The sequence below is a fragment of the Triticum urartu genome, chromosome 6, assembly GCF_003073215.2.
Source record: "Triticum urartu cultivar G1812 chromosome 6, Tu2.1, whole genome shotgun sequence".
NCBI lineage: Eukaryota > Viridiplantae > Streptophyta > Magnoliopsida > Poales > Poaceae > Triticum > Triticum urartu.
Genome location: NC_053027.1, coordinates 13,084,870 through 13,090,983, shown reverse-complemented (window position 1 = coordinate 13,090,983; position 6,114 = coordinate 13,084,870).

The window sequence follows — 6,114 nt, the reverse complement described above, 5'->3', positions numbered from 1 at the left end:
AGGGAGCTGACAAAGTAAACTGGGCGCTGCACCATCTTCTTCTGTACCTCGTCGTGCATCTGCGCAGATCTATCTTTGTCGGGACCAGAGCTTGTCGGGGAAGCCCCCTGCTTGTCGCTGGATGTGCTTGCCGTGGTTGCAGGCTCATCACCTGCCTCCCTCTCCGCTACTAACGCAGCACTAACCACTTGATTGGTTGCCGCTATATAGAGCAGCAACTTCTCTTGTGGCTTAGGTGCGACAAGTATTGGGGGGGAGGACAGGTACCTCTTCAAGTCTTGCAGCGCAGCCTTTGCTTCCGGAGTCCATCTCATTGGACCTGCCTTTTTCAATAATTTGAAAAACGGCAGGGCGCGCTCAGCTGACCGAGAGATAAACCTGCTGAGAGCAGCCACACAACCGGCAAGTCTTTGTACATCCTTGACGTGCTTGGGTGCTTCAATCTGCTCAATGGCTTTGATCTTGTCGGGATTGGCTTCAATTCCTCGCTGAGACACGAAGAACCCGAGAAGCTTGCCGGAGGGAACTCCAAACACACACTTCTCTGGGTTGAGCTTGAGGCTGATCTTGCGCAGATTTGCAAAGGTCTCGTCTAAATCTTGTATCAGGGTTGCTTTGTCCTTGCTCTTGACCACTATATCATCCATGTAGGCTTCCACATTTCTGTGTATTTGTGGCTCAAGGGTGACATGGACTACTCTTGCAAATGTTGAACCAGCATTTTTTAATCCGAAAGGCATCCGTATGAAACAGTACGTGCCACATTGAGTAATAAATGCGGTCTTCTCCTCATCTTCTTCTGCCATGAAGATCTGATGATATCCTGAGTATGCGTCAAGAAATGAAAGCAAATCACATCCGGCTGTGGAGTCAACAATCTGGTCAATGCGCGGCAAAGGAAATGGGTCTTTGGGACAAGCTTTGTTACATCGGTAAAATCGATACAAAGTCTCCATTTCCCATTTGCCTTGCGCACGACTACAGGATTGGCCAACCACGTGGGATGGAGCACTCCTCTGACAAGGCCTGCTGCTTCCAATTTCTTGATTTCTTCTGCAATGAATTCTTGGCGCTCCACTGCCTGCTTCCTGACCTTCTGCTTGACGGGCCGCGCATGAGGACAAACAGCAAGGTGGTGCTCAATCACTTTCCTGGGAACGCCGGGGATGTCAGACGGTTGCCAGGCAAACACGTCGACATTCGCCCGCAGGAAAGCAACGAGCGCGCTTTCCTATTTGGGGTCGAGATTGGCGCTGATGGTGAAGGTACCACCAGTGCCGTCCTCCTTGGCGGACACCTTCTTCGTCTCTGGCGGAGCCGCCATCGTCTTCTTACACTTGCCGGTGGAGCTCGATGGTGCGTCCTCGGCGGCAGCGCAGCACTCTGAAGAGGTGCGCTTGCCGGGGTAGGCACCAGAACTCTTGCCGGACTTGGTCTTCTTCCCCCCGGGAGCTTCAGCGGCAAGTGGCTTGCGATCTGCTGCGGCTGCTGCTTCCCGGTAGATCTTGTCGGCACAGATAAGTGCATCCTTCTTGTCGCCAGGGACAGAGATGACACTTATCAGGCCCGGCATCTTCAGTATGTTATATGCGTAATGAGAGGCCGCCATGAACTTGGCGAGTGCTGGACGGCCAAGTATCCCATTGTAAGGCAATGGAATATCGGCAACGTCAAATGTGACCCTCTCAGTCCTGAAGTTGAGCTCGCTGCCAAATGTCACTGGCAGCATGACTTTCCCTTTCGGCTTGCTCCTTCCCGGGTTGATTCCTTAGAATGTGCCGGTCTCTTCGAGCTCGCTGTCAGGGATCTGGAGTTTTTGGAGTACAGTGGAGGAGATCAGGTTCAAGCCGGCCCCGCCGTCAACTAGCATCTTGGTGACCTTGAGGTTGCGGATAGTTGGTGAAACCAACATTGGCAAACACCCGACTGCAGTTGTGCGATCAGGGTGGTCCTCAATGTCAAAGACGATAGGCGTGCTGGACCACTTCAGAAGTTTGCGCGATTCGACAGGTGGTTCCGCTGCATTGACTTCCCGCACCCACTGCTTGAGTTGGCGGTGTGAAGTATGCAGGGAAGCGCCGCCGTCTACGCACAAGACCTCTGTGGCTTTCTGAAACTCCTGCTCACTGGTCTCAACATCATCCATATCTTCGTCATCGTCGTCGTCTTCATCGTTGTCGCGGCCGCGGGGAGGTCTGTCTCCTTGCCGCCGCGTCCTCCCCGGCCGGCGCGCTTCTTGCCAGATTCTGCAGCGCCACCTTGGGCCCTCTCCTTGTCTCGCCGCTCGTACTCAGCCTTTTGCTGCTGGACAAGCTGCTCGACCTTCTTGCATCTTTGGAGGTCATGGCCCTTGGTGCGGTAAATCTTGCAATATTGCTTGTCGGAGCCGTCCTGCTTGTCAGCGACCGCCACAGCCTGGCAGTTGGCGCACGCGGCAACCTCCTTGCCGGAGCTACCAACTTTGGCCTGCTTGGCGCCACCTTCGTTGCCGGACTGCTCAACGACTAGCACCTCTTTGCCTTTCTTCTTCCTGTTCCGCCGCCGGTTCTTCTTTGCCGGGGCAGCATCCTCACTGTCAGATCCTTCTGCTCTGGTTTTCTCTCCGGGGAGTTTCCTCCCTTCCTCAGCACGCGCACACTTGTCGGCCAGGGCATATAGCTCACTGACGTCTCTGATCCTGCACATCGCCATCTCCTCCCGCATCCTGCGGTTACGCACGTTCTGATGGAACGCGCTGATGACCGCGGTGGGGTGGACGTCTGGGATGTTATACTGTACACGGCTGAACCTCTGAATGTACTTGCGCAGGGGCTCTCCTTCCTTCTGGGCGAGCAGGTGAAGGTCACTCTCTTGGCCATGAGGTTTGTGGCCGCCTGTAAAGGCGCCAACAAACTGATGGCACAGGTCCGCCCAGGAGGATATGGAGTTATCCGGCAAGTGCATGAGCCAGGACCTGACGTTGGGCTTGAGCACCAACGGGAAGTAGTTGGCAAGGATCTTGTCATCTCGCCCCCCGGCAGCCTGCACCGCGATGGTGTAGATGCTGAGGAACTCCGATGGATGCGTCTTGCCGTCGTACTTCTCCGGTACATCTGGTTTGAAATTCTTCGTGCTGGGCCACTGGACTTGCCGCAGCTCACGAGTGAACGCAGGGCAACCTACCGCGTACGGCAAGTCACCTGGTTCCCCTGGCGCATGCATGTCAACAGAGGGCCCAGCGCGCTGGTCTGATTGACGTCGCGCTTCTCTTTGGCGCTCGATGCGGGTATGAGCGTCTTCTTGTTGTCGTTCTTGAAGAACTTGGCGCTAATCGCGACGAGCTCGCGGATCTGACGACGCGGTGGATTCGCTGTCGAGATGGATCCGGCGAGTCGGCAATCTTGGCCTTCGGGGCGGAGAGTGCACAGTAGTTGCACCCTCACCAGCCTTGTCGTCTCCGGCTCGCGCCTGGCTGGCTTGCCGCGGCTGCGACGTGCTCGGCTGCCGCGGAGTGTCGCCGTTGGCGAAGCCGATGAGACTCTGGATGGTGGCCCTCCAATCGTCGATCTTGTCCGCCGTTGGAGGGTAGTCTAGGAGCAGCTGAGCTCGCACCAAAGCTTCGGCTGCAGTGGCAGGTGGCGGTGGCGAACGGTGCGAGGAGTGGGATATACTCGGACTTCTAACCACGTTAGAAGGAGCAGTACCCCGTCCAGGCGACCGTGTCTCGCTCGCGCCAGCAGGTTGACGTGCATGGTGGTCTTGAGCGCTTCGAGATCCACCAGCTCGATCTTGATCTAGCGAATGCATGATACCGTGAGTACCATGACGCTGCCAGTCCCGCGCCTCCTAAGACGGGCGCAGTGCATGCACGGACGCTGAGGTCTTGGAGTGCGCCCGGTCGTTATGGGAACCGGCTACGCCGCCGATGGGCAGCGCAGCCCTGTCCTTGGACCTGGCAGCACCGCGAGCTCCCTCGTCGACGCCCGTTCTTCCGCCGGCGTCTGCCCCACCAACCGTTTGCTCCGGCGGTGGTTGGCTCGGCGCGGACGGAGCGGCTGCCTCCGAAACCTTCTTCTTCGGCGGCATGTTGATGAAGACGATGAAGCTCTAGCTCGCGAGAACGCCGGATCTGGTTCACACAGCTTCGACGCCCCCTACCTGGCGCGCCAAAGATGTCGGGGTACTGATCCACGAATACCTATGGGACCGGCGGACCGGGTCCCTTTCGGTTCGGCGGGGGCGGAGATTGCGCAAAGAGCAAATCGAGGCGATGCACGCGAGCGATTTACCCAGGTTCGGGCCGCAGGGATGCGTAAAACCCTACTCCTGCTTTGTGGTTTGTATTGATTTCTTGCTCGGGAGCGCGGAGTGCTACAGTACACACCAGCAGCTAGCGAGACCGAGTGTGAGTGTTCGAACCCCCCTCTACGTTGCACTCGGGCCTCCTTTTATATGCGCAAGGGGTCACCGACAGGTGGCAACGGAGGTAAAGGGCAAAAATGGAAAGGTGTTGTGGTAGGCACAGCTACCCGCTACAGTGTATCATACCTAACCCTGACGGTAGGGGACAAGGGTCTTAAATGCCCGTCTGTGTCGCCTAAACAGTGCAAAAAGGGACCGCCAGGGACGCCACCGTTCGCCACGATGGCGATCTTGTCAGCGCCGCTTGCCACCGCACGCCCCTGGCTGCACAGCCTTCCGCCATGTACGCCTGGAAGGGCCCCAGAGCGACACGTTGGTGGATGTGCTGGAGCGCGGGCACGGAGAGGTGGCTTGCCGTGGCAAGTAGCTTGCCGCGGTCGTTGTCTTGTCGCGTCCGGGAGCTGTCGCTCACCAGGCCTTGCCGGGACGCGCGGTGTGCCGCGGCAAGTTCCTTGAAATGCCTTGGGTGGCCTTCCCGGCAAGCTCCTCTTGCCGGGGTCTTGGGATGCTTTTGATAGCCTTCCCGGCAAGCTCGTCTTGCCGGGGTCTTGGGATGCTTTTGATAGCCTTCCCGGCAAGCTCCTCTTGCCGGGGTCTTGGGATGCTTTTGTTAGCCTTCCCGGCAAGCTCCTCTTGCCGGTGTCTTGTCTCTTTGACTTGGATACTTTGTTCTTGAATGGCTCCAAAGGAACCACGGAGGACCTTGGCGGTCACTCGGCAAGCCTTGCCGCGGGATGCTGCGACTGCCCGTGCACAAGTTCGGGATACTAGGGTACCCTTACTCCAGTACACCGACAATCCTAGAAGGATAATATAATAGCATGAATACTTCATAAATTATAGATACGTTGGAGACGTATCAGCATCCCCAAGCTTAATTCCTGCTCGTCCTCGGGTAGGTAAATGATAAAACAAATAATTTATGAAGTGTGAATGCTAGCAGGTGCACAAGTTTGATCAATGATAATTTCAATCACCTTTTCTAGCATCATTATATGTCATAACAGTAGGTCAACTCATAAAACTTTTCATGATCAAGTAACAAGCTATACATATGTTAAAGCATAGACCATAAACTTTCTTGAAAACTAACAAACTATGTTCTCAGTCATCAAACAATTGCAATTCATCTTATTTTCAGGAAGGGTCTATGTAAGAGCTTTGATTTAGCAAATCCCACATACTCAACTATCATACAGTCTTCCATGATTGCTACCACTCAAAGCATATTTTTAGAAAAAATAGCATCCATCGAACACAGAGAAAGATAGGGGCTTAATGTTTTGTTGCCCAACTTACTTATCATATAGATAATTGTCAAAAATAATAATTCATGATCAAATATATTTGAATGGCCATGTATTCTTAGATATTTCCCTATCACATGATGCTTGCCAACTAAAAAGTAGGTTGGAATGAGAAGGAATACTACTGACTCTTGAATAAAAGTAAAAGATAGGCCCTTCGCAGAGAGAAGCAGGGATTTGCAGAGGTGGCAGAGCTCGAAGCTAAAACATAGATGAAAATAATTTTGAGAGGTATGCTTTCATTCTCAACATAATGACCAAGAGTTCCCAATATCTTCCATACTAGATACATTATAGGTAGTTCCCAAACAGAAAGGTAAAGATTTTACTCCCCCTCCACCAACAATCACACTCCACGGCTTGTCCGAAACAACGGGTGCCGTCCAACTATCAACAATCCTGGGGG